This window comes from Odocoileus virginianus, chromosome 12 (assembly GCF_023699985.2).
Source record: "Odocoileus virginianus isolate 20LAN1187 ecotype Illinois chromosome 12, Ovbor_1.2, whole genome shotgun sequence".
NCBI lineage: Eukaryota > Metazoa > Chordata > Mammalia > Artiodactyla > Cervidae > Odocoileus > Odocoileus virginianus.
Genome location: NC_069685.1, coordinates 66,667,402 through 66,684,700, shown reverse-complemented (window position 1 = coordinate 66,684,700; position 17,299 = coordinate 66,667,402). Strand labels below are relative to the sequence as shown.

The window sequence follows — 17,299 nt, the reverse complement described above, 5'->3', positions numbered from 1 at the left end:
CTGTAGAAGCTGGCTTGTTAAATCACATGCTGGTATGCTTTTGATAAAATGCAGTTTTCAAAAGCAGTGTGGTGACGTTCACACTAGTTGAGGGCCGACAGTGCAAACAGGTGTTCGTGTACCTTTGGCACCAAGCTGCTGCTTCTGTGAAACACACGGTGAGGGTGCTTCCACGTGGAGAGGAACACGGGGGCTGATCCCACACCGGGGCTCACACTCTCCTCGGTGGCCTAAACCTCAGAATGTCTCCTCGAGAAACCGGACGCAAGGAGTGGTGAAGGTTTTTTCAGCAAATGACTGGCATACAGAGCGAGCGGAGCCTGATCTAGAGGCAGCTACTCCAGGTCCTAATTTGGAGAAAAGCTGGGGGCAGGAGTGTCGTGAGTGGGACAGCGAAGCGCGCCGTCTCCTAGAGAGGGCTAGCATAGTCTGGCCCTGGCAGCATAGAGAGAACAGAGGGAAGCCCTGCTTACGAGCTGGCTCAGCCCGAGCACCAGGCTTGTTTCTCATACTCTTGTGTTTAAGATCTCAGTGGAAACTGGACATCTGGACGTTGACATGGTGACCCACGAGTCCTGTTGTCAGCTATGAAATCAGCAGCAGCACAAGGCTAGACCTCGGCCAAAACGCCCAGCAGAGAGGCCACAGTCTCAGCAGTGAGCAGGAAGGGAGAACTCACGGTGCAAGGACAGGGTGGAAGAGAAATACCCCAGGCTGGAAATGAAAAGGCCCAGCTTCCAGGTCCCCTCTTTGCCACGTCTCACTCTGTGGCCTTTCTTTCCTTCCTCAGTCATTTGTCTGCATGACGGAGCTCTCTCTACAAGCACCCTGCAGACGCTTTCAAGGGGCAACCCTGGCAGGTAGGAAAGTGTGCGCCCTGAGGGCAGGGTCCCTGCCGGGCTGGTCCTGGGGGCTGCTGCTCCACTTTGCGAACCTGCTGTCCGTCCCCCAGGCCGGTGCATTCGCGTGGTGGGGCGGCAGTGCGGGAACCTGCTGAGGAAGCTTTTATCTTTTTCATTCTTGGGTTTTCTCTTCTGTTGCTATTGTTTTCTGTTAGTAAGACACTCAAAGGTCCAAGTTCACTTTAAAAAGAAATGAGAAAAGGGGGGAAGAGTACATAGCACAGGGCCTGACACATAGCAGATGCTAAATAACTGTTTATGGGAAGAAAGAAACGGAAGATAAAGACAATCAGTTTGTTTAAGACTCTTAAAGGTGGAAAATGACCTTAGTCAATGAAATTAATCCCAGATGAAGAAGCAAAAGCCTAGTGAGGAGGGAACATGTGTTTGCGGTCACCCCGGCTAAGCAGGAAGGGAGCAGAGTCTCAAGTCCCAGCGCTGTGGGAGCTCGACAGAGGGGCGGTCAGGAAGGAATGCCCAGGGAAGGGTGAGCGCCACAGGCTGGAGTAGTTAGAGGAGAGCGTCCGTGCAAGAAAACACTGCTCTGAACGATCTAGCAGACTTTGGAGGCGGAGGAAGGCAGAGTAGAGACAGCTCACAGTGTTCGGTTCAAGTCCAGCCTCTGCACTTACCTGCGTGATTCGAGGCTAACTGCCCATCTCTGAGTCTAGAAAGTATGGATAGCAGTAGCATCCACTTCAGAGAGTTCTTGTTATAGTGAAAGTCAGTTAGATATGGTCTACGAAGACAGTGTTCTACAGGCTGTCAAGTGTCACAGATTGTTAACCTGTTTGGCTAGGATCCCTCCTGAGTAATCTTGCACCAACAAATCAACGTGGATTATTGACAGTTTTCTTCAGTCAGCTACTTGTTGCTTTGAAAATCAAATGGAAGGACTTGGGGGTGGGGGGTTAGGTTCTGATGGAGTGGGCAGGAGGAAGAAGTGGGCAGTCAGAATCTCAGTCCAGGTGCTAAGGGGCTGGTCCCAAGTGGTCAAGAGCAGATTATACCAAGGCAGGGTATAGAGAGAGGCCCAGGATCCGGAAACCAGACTCTAGACACTTTGTAACTTGGGGGGAGCCTGGGAACCCTCCCGGTTTGGCTTCCCCTTCTGTAGACGAGAGATATCATCTCTACTAACCGGGAGGTTCCCGTGACATCATGGGGGACAGTGGCTGTGACGCACCTTTAGCAGTCAGGGGTCAGGACTTCCCTGGTGGTGCAGTGGGCAAGAATCCACCTGCCAAGCGAGGGGGCACACGTTCGGTTCCTGATCCAGGAAGACCGCGTATGCCACAGAGCAACGAGGCCCGTGGGCCGCAACTACTGAGTCCACTCACACACTGCCGAAGCCCGCGCGCCCTGGCACCTGTGTTCTGCGACGAGAGGACCCCACAGTGAGAAGTCTGTGCAGCACGCATCAGGGGGTAGCCCTCACCCCCCACAATCAGAGAGGGCCTGTGCGCAGCGACGGAGACCCAGCACAGCCAGAGAGACAAATTTAAAAATAGAGAAAAGGAAAGCCTTGGGGGAGAAAAAGAATACTCGATCACCATCTCTGCAAACCCCCTGAAAAGAACACAGATGACAGGACCTAAGGCGTGTGTGCAATAAACTTTGGCCCCCATTATGGAATGAACTGGGTCCCTCTCCCTTGTGTGAGGAAGCCCTAGCCCCCAGTGTGACTGTATGTGGAGACAAGCCTTTAGCGAGGTTGTTAAGGTTAAATGAGGTTATGAATGTGGGGCCCTAATCCAACAGGACTGGTGACTTTGTAAGATGAGGAAAAGACACAGGGATGTGAGCAGAGAAGAAGGCCTGCCGATGGGAGGCCAACCATCAAAAGGCGCAGAGAAGGGCCTCAGGAGAAACCCAACCTGCCGACCAGCAGCCTCCAGAACTGTGAGAAAGGCCTTTCTACTGGTTAAGCTCCCAGACTGGGGCGGCCCCAAACACACACTCCACCTGATAGTTTTGTTTCCTCTACTCCTTCCCCCAGAATAGGCTCTCTCTCCCTTCACACCAAAGGGCGATGCATGAAGGCAGCTCGGAGAGGCATTCCAGCCAGCCACGGGAGGAGGTGGCGTGGCAAGTGGTCAGCACCAGTGTGAGGAGGCTGCCCAGCCCAGCTGTGCTGGCCTCATCTCACCCCTGCGCTGCCGAGGGAGACAGGCTTTGCCTGCCCTTAGACACCAAGCTGGTCCTCTCCTGCCCAGGCGCCGAGATTCTGAGGCTCAACAGGATGATCAGGTCTGATGAAAGAGCTTGTGTTGTTTAGTTGCTAAGCTGTGTCTGACTCTTTGCAACCACATGGACTGTAGTCCACAGCCCAACTCTCCTCTTGGCTGTGTGCTGTGAATCTCAGTAGTGGTACCTTAGGAATAAGGGGCAGCGTTTGAATCTTGATCGGGAGCTCTGCAAGTGATTCTGTTGAATCCTTAAAGGATGACGACAACAGATCTGGCACTGAACATTCTCCTGACACAGACTTCACAGGATTTATTCATTAAGTCTTCCTGATCACCACCACTTGCCAACTTCTGCTGTAAATCACAGAGACGTACTGAGAATGAAACAGGAGTAGTTCCCAAACTTACAGAGCTCAGCGTGGAGTGGGGCAGTAGAGACAAGCGCCTAAGGACGGAAGTAAAACTCTGTGGCCTGGTGTGTTTTTTAAACCCAGTTCAATCTGGGCCCAGACGATGTCTCCAGTTACTGCCCACACTCCTACGTAAGCGCTTTGCTCCAACCAAGTCGCCGCACTCAAACCTCTGTGACCTCTGTGCTCGCCCTCTTATTTCCACCTGAAATGCTTTCTGCACCTCAGTTAAATCCTGTCCATCCAGCAGGGCTGGGGGAGGCAGCCCCTGACACGGCCCCCAGTGACCTCCGTCTCTTGGTGGGCTAAGCCTCCTGACTTGCTTCCAGTGAAGAGTCAGCGGAAGTGACGGGAGAGTGCTTCTAAGATCAGGTTTCCAAAGGGCCGTGGTGCACATCTTGTCACTCTTGCTGTCTTAAATCTCTCACCCTGGGGGAAGCCAGCTCCAAGGGCGGAAGACGTCGTGTAGAGAAGCCTGTGCCACGAGGGATGGGTCTGCCAACGACCGGTTCGGTGAGCTTGAGACTGGGTTCCCCTCTACGTCCTGGCGAGCCTTTAGGCCAGGAGTTTGACCGCAACCTCCCAGAACACCTTGAGCCAGAGTCATCCTGCTAAGTTGGATCCGATTCTCCACCCACAGAAATTGTGAGATAATAAACGCTTTTGCTCTAAGCCACTAAGTTTTGAGGCAATTTGTTACACGGCAACAGACAACTCACACACCAGACCTGGTTCAAACGGCCCCCGCCCGCGGCTTCTCTCACCTGGGCCCGCCCAGAGCAGCTCCTGCCTCCTCGGAACTCTCAGAGCTGTCCTCACCGGTCACTGTTCTTTGCAGCACTGATTACCCTCTATCCTCTGGGTTTCTGGTCCTTTCCAGTAACCCAAAGTCAGTAGCTGCTTAAATTTCTTGTGTGTCCCTGTTCAGAGCAGGTATTTGGCAAAGGAGAGAAATGGGTTTTGAGAATTTGTGCAGAAAGCGGCTCTTAGTTCATAGCTGATGGCTGACATAAATGACGCGGCAGTGGGAAGCTGACGTGGAAGTTAGAAAAGGGACTATGGCTTCCAAGGAGCGCGTTTTTAGTCTTCCTCAAAGTGAGGCATCAGCGGCCAATGCTAACAGTCGGCCCTCTTTGTAAATTCCTTCTGGCCATTTCCTCCTCGTTGTGCGAGGAGTTCAGCCTTGCGTTGACGGTTGTGAGAGGCAGCAGAGAGGGCGGCTGTGGGGTCACTTCAGAGGAGAGAAGCGGACTGTTTTCTCAGGGCCCCTCTCACGTTTATTCTTCTCAGAGCCCCTGTGGCAGGACGGCGCTGAAGCCCACTTCCTCCACGTAGCACCCCTTATTTAAAAACCCGTACCGCATATACACACAAAAAAACAAGTGCAGCGGATAAAGGGGGGGGGAGCCGCTGCAGACCAAAGTCACTAAAAGTTCAGGCTAAGAATAGACAAGGAACTCTGAGAGCCGCTCGGCTATGTGACCTCCTACAGGGGCTTGGCCATCAGCCCGATCCAGCTCCGTCTCCCTACGCCTTTACAGGGAAAGAGCACTGGCTTGGGAGGCAACAGATTTCGGTTCTAGGCCTGGCTCTGTCATGGTCTTCTTCTGTGACTGTGGGCGAGTCCTTCCCCTCTCTGGGTCTCAGTTTCCCTTCTGGAAACAAGCAGGTTGGACTAGACCCCAATACTGACCGAACACAAAGGAAAGCGGAGAGGATGCAGACCCGCCTGAGACCCAGGAGACCTGACTGCTTGTCCCAGCTTTGTCACCGAGAAGCCCGACCACCCTGGGCCTCTGCGGCTTCATCTATAAAACAAGTTGGTCTGTTCCTTCATCCATGCCTTCAGCAAGTACTTTCTGAGCACCGACTGTTTACCAGCCTGGGTGCTGAGACAGATGGTGAGGCAGAAGAGAAGATGAGAGAAGAGGAGCAGTAATCAGTCGTGTGAATGAGGGTGTCACTAACACCATGTAAGTATGACAAAGGAAGATTCAGACGTGGTTCTCAGTGACTGGGGGACAGTCACAACCTCTGTCAGTTCCAACGTTCTGAGATCCAACAGGCGTCTCTGCTGGACGGCATAGAGAAACTCTGTGAGGAACTCACATCTCATACCGTAGCTTTTTTTTTCTTTCCCCCCAGAACAGCACAGCTCAATTAACCCAATCAACCATCACCCATCAATTGGGCACACGCTACAGTGAATCAACCACCAGCTCCTGCCTTCCTAGAGCTTACACTAGTGGGCAGAAGGAACTCATAAACTGACACAGCTAGTAAATGTCCCACACCATTCTCTGACTGCTAATTATATGCTTTAAATAACAATGTTTCTAAGAATTAAGAATCAAGTGGGGATTTGGATGGACCCTGAAGATTCGCTGCATAGTTTGAGAGAAACAGAAACACTGTTACCGGGGTGCAGTGGCCCCATTCCCTACTACTAGATGGCCGGGTACCCAGGACACACAAGAGAGACCTCCCGTGGGGGACTCCTAAACCCTCTTTGGGTCAGGAGAGGTTCAAGCCCCACTTTCTGTCAAGGAGCCAGAGACCCCTTCTGTGACCTGCTCTGAACACCGTCCCTTGGACTGGGAGGACTGCTACTGACGAGCCTCCTGACTTGGGGCAGCCACCTTGCCTCTGTGAGTCTGTCCTCTCATCCGTAAAATGGAGGGGTTAGATGGTATCCAACATCCCTTACCCAGAAAGATGGCTAAAATTTTATTCTTGTGTATATGATTAAATTCAGTTTGTTGATGTTTTATTGAGGGTTTTGTATTTATGCTCATTACAGATTTTGGCCTGTAATTTTCCTTTTTTGTATTGTCTTTTTCTGGTTTTAGTAATGGAGATCTTTGTAGGATGAATTTGGCAGGATTCTAGCCTCTCCAGCCTTTTGGAACAGTTTGAGAAGAATAGATATTAACTCTTCTTTATATGTTTGGTAGACTTCCACTGGTAAAGCTATACAGCCCTGCACTTTTGTTTGCTGGGAAGTTTTATCTTTTTTAATAACAAAGTAAATTTCACTACTAGTGAGAGAAAAAAAGAAAAAGCTGGAGGTATCACACTCCCTGACTTCAGATTATACTATAAAGCTAGTCATCCAAACAGACTGGCACCGAACAGACACACAGATCGACAGAACAGAATAGAGAGCCCAGAAACAGAGCCGCACAAGTGTGGCCGGTCCATCCACAGCAGAGGCGGCAGAAGTGTGGCCGGTCCATCCACAGCAGAGGCGGCAGAAGTGTGGCCGGTCCGTCCACAGCAGAGGCGGCAGAAGTGTGGCCGGTCCGTCCACAGCAGAGGCGGCAGAAGTGTGGCCGGTCCGTCCACAGCAGAGGCGGCAGAAGTGTGGCCGGTCCGTCCACAGCAGAGGCGGCAGAAGTGTGGCCGGTCCGTCCACAGCAGAGGCGGCACAAGTGTGGCCGGTCCATCCACAGCAGAGGCGGCAGAAGTGTGGCCGGTCCATCCACAGCAGAGGCGGCAGAAGTGTGGCCGGTCCGTCCACAGCAGAGGCGGCAGAAGTGCGTGACGAGGAGAAGACAGTCTCTGCAGTACGTGTTGCTTGGGAAACGGGACAGCCACATGTAACAGAATGAAGCTAGAGCATTTCCTTTCATCATTTACAAATGTAAACTCAAAATGGATTAAAGACCTAAGATCTGAAACCATAAAACTCCTAGAAGAGCATAGACAGAACACTCTGACATAAATCATAGCACTATTTCTTTGGACCTGTCCCCTAAGGCAAAAGAAATAAAATTGAAAATAAATAAATGACACCTGATTAAACTTAAGAACCTTTACAGAACAAAGGAAAGCCCCGACAAATGAAAAGAAAACTTACTGAACGGGAGAAAGTATTTGCAAGTCATAATTATATGACCAATTGGGGTTAATATCCAAAATACATAAACACTTCATACAATATTTAAAAAACAAAACAAAACAAAGAACCAGGGACTTCCCTGTTGGTCCAGCTGCTTAGACTCCATGCTCGCAATATAGGGGACTCAGGTTTGATCCCTTGTCAGGGAGCTAGATCCCACATGCACAGTTAAGACCTGATGCGACCCAAAAAATAAATATTGCTCTTAAAAAACAAACAACACTATTGAGAAATGGGCAGAAGACCTGAATAGACACTGTTCCAAAGAGGACATATAGATGGCCAACATGAAAAGATGCTCAACATCACTAATCGTCAGAGAAATACAAAGCAAAATCATAATGAAACAGCACCTCACACCTGTCAAAAGGCTATCATCAAAGAAGACACAGTAACAAATGTTGGTAAGGATGCAGAGAAAAGGGAGCCCTGTGTAGCTCGGTGTAGGCACTGTGGAAAACAGTGTGGAGATTCCTCAGAACACTGACAGCAGAACTACCATGCAATCCAGCAACGCCACTCCTGGGTACATCCATGAAGAGGGTGAAAACACTAATTCAAACATACACGTAACACCCCAATGTTTATAGCAGTGTTATTTACAACAGAAAAGACATGGAAGCAATGTAAGCATCTATCAACAGATGACTGGATAAAGAAGATGTGGTGTGTGTGTGAGTGTATATAAAATAGTACATTACTCAGCCATAAAAAGAATGAAATTCTGCCATTTGCAACAATGTGTATGGACCTAGAGAGTATTATGCTTAGTGAAATAGCTCAGACAGAAAAAGACAACTAGTCTATGTTGTCACTTACAGGTAGAGTCTAAAAAATAAAGAAATGCAGATAACAAAACAGAAACAGACTCACAGGTGTAGAGAACAAACTGCAGTTACCAGCAGGAGGAGGGAAGCGGAGCGGGGAAGACAGGGCCGGGGCACTAAGAGGCACAGACTACCGCGCTGTGTGTAAAACAGACGAGGAACAAAGGTATCCCAATCAGCACAAAGGAATACAGTCATTATTTTGTAATAGCTTTAAATGGAGTATGATGTATAAGAACACTGAATCACTATGTCGTATAACGGAAACTAATATTATAAACCAACCACACTTCAATTTGAAAAAAACCAAACACTACAAACGAGTACACTAGGACAGTTACAGACTTTCTGTCTGAGGCTGAGAGTTTCAGAAATAGACAGTGGGGAGGGCTGCATGGCACTGTGAACGTAGTTAATGCCACTCAACTGTATAGCTTAAAATGGCTAAAATGGCAAATTTTATGTCATATATATTTACCACAATTTATTAAACAATAAGAATGTCATACTGCAAAACTCACTGAATTATACACTTTAAATGGATTAATTTATGATGTGAATTGTATTTCAATGAAACTGCTTAAAAAAAAACAAACCTTTAAAAAAGAGTATACTGTAAGAATGTATTCCAATGGCTTCCCTGTTGGTCCCGGGGTTAAGGAATCTGCCTGGCAACACAGGGACACTGGTTCAATCCCGGGTCCGGGAAGACCCCGCACGCCACGCAGCGACCAAGCCCCCGTGCCCCAGCTCCTGAAGCCAAGCGGAGCCGCTGCTCCTCAACAAGAGGAGCCGCCGCAATGAGAAGCCCGCACAGCGCAGTGAAGGGTAGCCCCCACTTGCCACAACTGGACACAACTAGACAAAGCCTGCCTAAAGTGATGTAGACTCACCGTAGCCAATAAATTAATTAATTAAAAAAAAAAGTATTCAATCCAACTGATTGGGGCAACTATTTCTCCCCAGGGGCAACTATTTTGTGTTTCTCCTTCTAGAAACAGTACAGACATAAACAAATATATTTTTTAATCATATCTTTTTCTTTTTAATGCAAATTAAAAGAAAGTGACACTGTGTTCTGGACTCTGCTTCATTTCACTCACTAACATACCTCAGGTTGTTGCATATCAGCACACGCAGATCTACTGCACTCTTTTCCAGCTCTGCACAGAGCCCCACTGCAGGGGACCATACAGTTTGCTTAACGAGCCCCTCAGTGCTACTGCTGGACTGCTTCTAGCCTTTTCCCGCGGCAGTGTTGCAGGAGACATCTGTGCACATGTGGCCGTAGACACAGGCATGAACATGTCATCAACAGGATAAATTCCTAGCTCTGGTATTACAGGTTCAAAAGGTTAATGCATGTTAAATACTAACATTGCTAAATTTATTTTTCTAGAGTCTACCACTTTATACTCCTACCAAGAATTCCTTCATTTTTTTCATTCAACCAGTATTTGAGAGGCTGCTGTGTGCCAGGCATTTTTTAAGGCTCTGGGACACAGCACATGCATCCTAACAACACAAAACAGAATCCACTCCCTAAGGGAGCTCGCAGAGGGGGCGGGCAAACAGAAGAGTGAAACATACTTCAGGTGGCAGGAAACGCTACGGCTAAAAGAAGGCAGAGGAAGGAGTGCTGGTCGGGGTTCAGCTCAGTTCAGTCATTCAGTTGTGTCCAACTCTTTGTGACCCCATGAACTGCAGCCCGCCAGGCCTCCTTGTCCATCACCAACTCCCAGAGATTACTCAAACTCATGTCCGTCGAGTTGGTGATGCCATCCAGCCATCTCATCCCCTTCTCCTCCCGCCTTCAATCTTTCCCAGCATCAGGGTCTTTTCAAATGAGTCAGCTCTTCATATGCTTCAGCATCAGTCCTTCCAATGAATATTCAGGATCGATTTCCTTCAGGATTGACTGTTTGGATCTCCTTGTAGTCCAAGGGACTCTCAAGAGTTTTCTCCAACACCACAGTTCAAAAGCATCAATTCTTCGGCCAGGGTGTGTGGGTGTGGGTTAGTTGCTCAGTCCCGTTCGACTCTTTGCAACCCCACGAACTGTAGCCTGTCAGGCTCCTCTATCCACGGGATTCTCCAGGCAAGAATACTGGAGTGGATTGCCATTCCCTTCTCCAGAGGATCTTCCTGACCCAGGGATTGAACCCAGGTCTCCTGTATTGCAGGCAGATTCTTTACCATCTGAGCTACAGGGAAGATCTTGGCCAGGGTGAGGTCACTCAGTCATGTCCAACTCTTTGCGACCCCACGGACCGTAGCCCACCAGGCTCCTCCGTCCATGGGATTTTCCAGGCAACAGTACTGGAGTGGGTTGCCAGGGGTTGGTAATTGAAATAAGATGGTCAGGGTAGGAGAATTCCAAGCTTCAGTTTCCTATCTGTAACGGGGGACAATAACAGTACTTATGAGATTAAGTCTGGTAGATAACAGTGACCATTTCACAAACAGAGATAATTTACTATAAACAACCTTTCAGGTGAGAAAACAGTGGCCTAAGGAGGAGCAATTTGCCTAAGGTCCCAAGGAAAATGGGTGGCTCAGTCAGAACCAGAACCCAGTCTCCTGACCTTCCTGACCTTCCGTGCAGCGAACTTCTAAATATACCCGAGGACCAACAGCACTAAGAAGCAATCCAGCTGGGCTGCTCCCGGCACCACAGCTGAGACGGCCGAGTTCTCTGAGAACGTGATTCTCGGCATCAGCGTGAGGGGAGGGAAGACGGGAGAGCACATGAGGTCCTTCTTCAAGAAGCAGCAGGACGGCTTCACTGGGGCTCGAGGCTGAGCCTGCTGGGGTTTACTCACAAGGCGTCCAGATCCAGGACGGTGCTCTCGGCCAAAGGCAACAAGCTTTCTGGCTGCTGCTGGCCCATCTGCTCTGATGAGACTCCTCCAGACCCTCATCTCCCATTGGTTTCATTCCAAGGAATCTCCTAGAGGAAAGATAAGCAGCAGTTAAATCACAGCTGTAGAAATAGTAAGATCCGGATGGGCAGCTGTATCCGTTTGGCCGGGTGAGCATTTTCAAGCGGGCCAAGTGTGCTGTGGGGGTCTCCCAGCTCCTTCTGCGTGCTGTTCTCACCCGGGGGGCCCCCTGCTCCACCCGCAGCCTGGCACTCACTGCTTCCCCGGGCCTTCTGCCTACACAGTGCCCTACCCCTGCCTGGGTTCTAACCTCCTTCAGCTCTGTCCTTTCTTCATGAAGGGTCTCATTCCCTCCACTCAGCTTAACCTCTCTTTTAAAAGAAGATGCTTGCTAGTTAACACAATCAGTATGGTGCAGGATTTAGAGAGGTCGGCATTCTGGGCTTGAACCCTGTTGAGAAGGGCTTATATGAACCTGGACAAGTCATTACCTTTTCTGGGCCTCAGTTTTTGAAAACTAATTTTACTTGTTTATTTACTGGCTGTGCTGGGTCTCTCCTGCTGGTGGGCTTTTCTCTAGCTGTGGAGAGCAGGTCTACTCTCCTGAAGTGGAGCACAGGCTCAGAAGTTGCAGGTGCTGGGTTTCACAGAACAGGCTCGGTAGTTGTGGCCCACAGGCTTAGTTGCTCCACGGTATGTGGGATCTTTCCAAATCAAGGATCGAACCCATGTCTCCTGCATTGGCAGGCGGATTCTTTACCACTGAGCCACCAGGGAAGCCTCTGGGCCTCAATTTATCTAAAAATGCTGTATATTATACGGCATTTCAAGTACCATTAAGTCAATTATTCTGCAAAGGGCAGGGACCCCAATGATCTACTTAAAGACAAAAGAATACACAGAGAAGTAATAAGGCCAAAGGCAGAATTTTTCAGCTTGGAGGCACCAGAGTCACTAAAATGCTGTCAAGAGGTGTGTGTGACAACCAATGTCTGGCTGTGAGTGGCATCCAGTATCAAGTCTGGGGTTGGCCATGAAGGGAGTGCATACCTAGACAAGAGGCCTAGGTTTCAAATTCTGTTCATATACTGAATAAACCTCAATATGAGGGAATATCAAGGCCAGATCTGGACCTACGCTGCCTGCTCTTGAAAAGGGAACCATGAGAAAGAAAAGGAGCACTGGCCCAGATCAGCAACTGTTACTTGAATATCGTGGTGCTCAAGAAACTAGTTTCCTCTGCAAGGCTAAGAACAGGAAGCTTGAGAGACATTCACTCCATTAAAGAGACACTGAATTCAAATTTGGGAAAGTGATCTAAAAAGATTTCAAATGATGTCAGGACTAAAAGCAAATGTGTAGATGTTTCCATTTCTGTTTAAATTATGAGTAAGTGTGTGAAGTCGCTCAGTCGTGTCCGACTCTTTGCGACCCTATGGACTGTAGCCCACCAGGCGCCTCCATCCATGAAATTTTCTAGGCAAGAGTACTGGAGTGGGTTGCCATTTCCTTCTCCATGGGATCTTCCCAACCCAGGGATTGAACCGGGGTCTCCCGCATTACGGGCAGACGGTTTACCGTCTGAGCCACCATGGAATTCCGTTTAAACTATGGCCATTTACAAACAGGTGACGCTTCCGTTGGGGTAATTTGAGAAAACATGAAAATCTTGTTGACTATCACTAATGTATGCTATCTTCTGAGGTCACATCCATAATCTTAAGTTTACCCACAGAGACAGGCAGGGAGTAGCATGGACAATGGAGATGCAAGATCCTGAATTCCAAAGTAACCTGATGGTTGCTACATCACTGTTCCTGCCTAGAAACATAATCTGGGCCCCAGACTTCTCTTCCGTGTGCCCCACCTCTGGGACCACAAACCCACAGGCGGGAGTCTGCAGCACGGCAGACACTCAGGGCTGCGGACGCCGAGTCCAGCAGGCTGCTCAGATCTTACCCCTGCTGGGATACCAGCAGACTCAGAGCCCAGGGTCAGCGGTGCCTCCTAGCAGAGAAACACAGGAGGCGGCGGCACTGCTTTCATGACGCCTTCAGTGACTTTCCACTGAGCTGTGGGAAAATTCTGACAGTCGACTGTGGCTGAATCATAAGCCAGAGGTCCTGACAACTCAAATCTTTGAAGATGCCTTTCATTCCTTTCCTAAAGAGGAACCTGGCAAACTCCGACCGGTCGCTTCTGTCTACCTTCTTCTGTCCCCTCAGGATGTAAGTGCAAAGCGGTGCGTGCTCCCAGTGGGGCGGAAGGGCGTCAGAGTGACAGCAGCTGTGATCGCAGCGACTTGTGTTTATCCAGAGCTTGCTGCTGTCAGGCGCGGCAGCACTTACGGACTGTTTTCAATGAATCCTCACAGCTACCCAGTGGGGGTGTTACTAGGAATATTCCTAGTTTACAGATGAGGAAACTGAGGCCCAGGGAGGCTGATAACTTGTCTCTGGCCCCACAGCTCGGGTGTGAGGCAGGGAGGTTTGACGTGAGCACTGCCGAGAGCCTGTGCTCACCACCACCGTGTCACACACGCTGAGGCCAATGCCAGTACAGACACTCCCAGCTCAACGGCACTTTAGAGATCACAGACCAACCCGCAGCGTTTGCAGCTGAGAAAACAGACCTCATGAGATGATGGGAACTGCCTGGTGACAGAGCCAGGCACTGAGGCAGGGCTCTCCACTCCAAGGTTCAATGCCCTCTCTGCTGTATCAGAGGCCTTGGGTCCTCTGATTCATCTTAAGGGTCTGGAGTTCTTTCATATCTTACCCTTTATTCTTTAGGGACTGGAGCTTTATATAAACATAAAAATACTTTCATAAACTTCCTTCATAATATACTGACCTCTCAATTCTTCCTACCCTTTTAAAGGGACTTCTTTTTTTTAGTATTAACTTGGCTCTCTCTTGCCTTCTCCTTTTTTTTAAATCCCAAGAAAGTGAAAGCAACTTCCGACAGGTGTTTTTTTAAGAATCTTTGATATCTTGTAACCAAGTTTACCTTTTCTTAACCAAAGCATCCTAAACACAGCTATTCAGCTATAATTTCTTGTCAATCATCGAGCAAGTGTGTCTGACCTCAGGGTCCTTCCCGGCCCCTCCCGCGTAAGAGAAGACCACTGAGGCTCGCTGTGTCACGCGGCTTCTGCGTGCCACCCTCAGGCCTCGCTCTGTGCAGGCTCTTCCTCGCATCCCGCCTCCTGCATGGAGATGGTGCCCCCACTGCACCCCGGGCCGTCTTGACACAGCGACCGTGGCCCCACTCCTTCCCACTCCCTTCTTCACCCACACCAACAGATTATACAGAGGGGAGTAAGAGTATAGAAGAAGTAACGTGGTGGTGGAGTCTGGTCTTTGCAGTCAAACAAACCTTCACCCCTCTGGTCAAGTTCACTGACTGAGCCGAGCCTCAGACGTCACGTGGACGGGAGGCCCCACTTCAAGATGATTATGAGAATGGATTGAAAGAATGTGTAAAGGGCCACCCAGCACACAATTGGTGGGCCTCCCAGGTGGCGCTAGTGGTCAAGAACCTGTCAATGCAGGAGACTTCAGAACCATGGGTTCAACCACTGGGTGGGAAGATCTCTTAGAGGAGGAAAAGGCAACGCAATTCAGTATTCTTGCTGGACTCGCATGGACAGGGGAGCCTGGCAGGCTAGTCCACGGGGCTGCAAACGTCGGACACGACTGAAGCAACTTAGCAGCAGCACACAATTGCCACCGTCTTCTCTCTCTCCCAGGTCCTGTCCCTCTCTTCACAAAAAAACGTTCAAAACACCTTCATTTAAAAAAAAAAAGTCGTATCTCATCCTCAAACAATAAGCTATTCTCTCTCCTTCCTGTCACTCCAAGCATATTCACATTTTATCCTCGCTGTTGGCCCTTCTGCTCCCCTACTCAATCCATTTTGGCCACTATACACTGAACTCCTACCAGGGACCAGCTCAGCCCATTTTAATACTTTTCCGAGTTCGATACATGCTTGTGAGCTGACGCCACTGCAACATTAACTGCCGCCCAGCATGCGACCTCAGATGACCTGCTCCTTTCTGCATCTCCTCCAATTCCCCTGAACTTTCTGTCTCACCACTTTCTACCTCTCATTTCTCTGCGTCCTGTATCTGGGTGATCTCTTCTATGCCATGAATTCAACAATCACTCTGTGCTTATTAGACCTCTGACTCTCAGTCTCTCTAGTCCCAGTTCTAACGCTTAGGCCCCAGACCCAACTTTCCAGCTGTTCAGAGGGAGCCATCTTTGGAAGATCCATGAGCATCTAAATTTCCAAATTTGCTTTTTCACTCATGGCTCCTGCTTCCTAAATGGTGTCACCATTAAGCCAAGGCTCAAGAAAGAAGCCTACTCATCTTGAATGTCCCTATCTTCCATACACCATTTGAGTGAACACAAATCTCTTTGATTTTTACTTCCACAGTATCTTCTGAATTTAATTTCTCCACCTCCTTAGATCAGGGTTTTGTCACGTCTCAGCTTAAGCTGCAGACTGGAAGCCTTTACTTCTAGTTACTCACCCTACTTACCCTCTGCACAGATCCATGATTTATCTAATTAATAGCTCTGAGCATATTAATCATCTTTTCTTAAAACTTCCATAGCAGTGACCAAGGGACATTCTGAATATTTATGTTTCTAGCTCCCTATTAGAATGGAGGCACCTCGTTTTCAAGTACTGTATCTTGCTGCCTACTAAAGTACATTAATAAGCATCAAGAAAGGTTATTATACGGAAGATGGCAGAGTAGAAAGATGTGTGCTCATCTCCTCCTGCAAGAGTTGTTTAACTAGCTGCTAAACAACCATCGACAGGAGGATGCTGGAACCCCCAGAAAAGATACCCCATGTCCAAATACAAAGAAGAAGCTGCAGTGAGATGGAGGGAGGTGCACAATCATGATAAAAATCACATCCCATACCCGCCGGGTGGGTGACCCACAGACTGGAAAACAATAATACCAAAGAAGTTCTCCCACTGCTGTGAAAGTTCTGAACCCCACATTAGGCTCCCAGCCCGGGGACCCAACAAGGGGACTTGGGAATCCCCAGGGAATCTGACCCTGAAGGCCAGGGGGATTTGATTGTAAGACTTCCACAGGACTGGGGGAAACACACTCCAGCCTTGGAGGGCACAAACAAAATCTTGCCCACACCGAGACCCAGCAGAAAGGAGCAGTGACCCCACAGGAGGCTGAGCCAAAACTACCTGCTGGTGTCGGAGTGTCTCCTGTGGAGACATGGGTCAACAGGAGCTCACTGAGGGACAGCGGTCCTGGTCGCAGCGGTCTGGGAAGGACCCCCTTGGCATAAGCCCTCTTGGAGGTCGCCATTAACCTTACCATAGGGCCCTGCAGACCCCAGGGCTGGGTCTCTCAGGCCAAACGATGACCAAGGAGGGAGCACAACCCCACCCATCAGCAGTAATTGGATTAAAGCTTTACGGAGCAAGGCCCTGCCCACCAGAGCAAGACCCAGTTTTTCCCACTGCCAGTCCCTCCCATCATGAAGCTTACACAAGCCTCTTAGCCTCCTCCATCAGAGAGCAGACAGAAGAAGCAAGAAAACCCACAGTCCCACAGTGGCTAAAAACCACAGTATAGAAAATTAATCAGGATGAAAAAGCAGAAAGTTATGTCCCAGATGAAGGAACAAGATAAAACTCCAGAAAAACAACTAAATGAAATGGAGACAGGCAACCTTCCAGAAAAGAATTCAGAATAATGATTGTGAAGATGATCCAGGACCTGGGGAAAACAATGGAGAAGATTCAGGAAATACTTACCAAAGACCAAGAAGAACTAAAGAACAAACAGAGATGAACAATACACTAGAAGGACTCAACAGCAGAATAATTGAGGCAGAAAATGGATAAATGACCTGGAAGACAGAATGGTGGAAATTACTGCCACAGAACAGAATATAGAAAAAAGAACAGAAAGACATGAAGACAGCCTAAGAGACCGCTGGGACATTAAACACAGCAACATTCACACTACAGGGACCCCAGAAGGAGAACAGAAAGGACCTGAAAGATATTTGAAGAGATGATAGCTGAAAACTTCCCTAACGTGGGAAAGGAAATGGTCAACCAAGTCCAGGAAGCACAGAGTCCCAGGCAGGATAAACCCAAGGAGGAACACACTGAGACATATAGTAATCAAA

At 49.0% G+C, this 17,299-nt stretch overlaps 1 long non-coding RNA gene across 4 annotated transcripts in view; it reads right to left on the bottom strand.

The window, feature by feature from the left end:
- Window positions 1-17,299, bottom strand: part of LOC139037851 (uncharacterized) — a 37,051-nt gene that overhangs the window by 5,487 nt on the left and 14,265 nt on the right. For 3 of the 4 annotated variants that reach the window (XR_011490797.1, XR_011490800.1, XR_011490796.1), the window contains exons 2-3: window positions 11,052-11,179; window positions 9,251-10,624 (exon numbers count right to left, since the gene is read on the bottom strand). This is a non-coding gene — a long non-coding RNA (uncharacterized lncRNA). Of the gene's footprint in view, window positions 1-9,250; window positions 10,625-11,051; window positions 11,180-17,299 lie in introns of those variants that run through there. The other variant, XR_011490798.1, reaches the window with a different exon arrangement.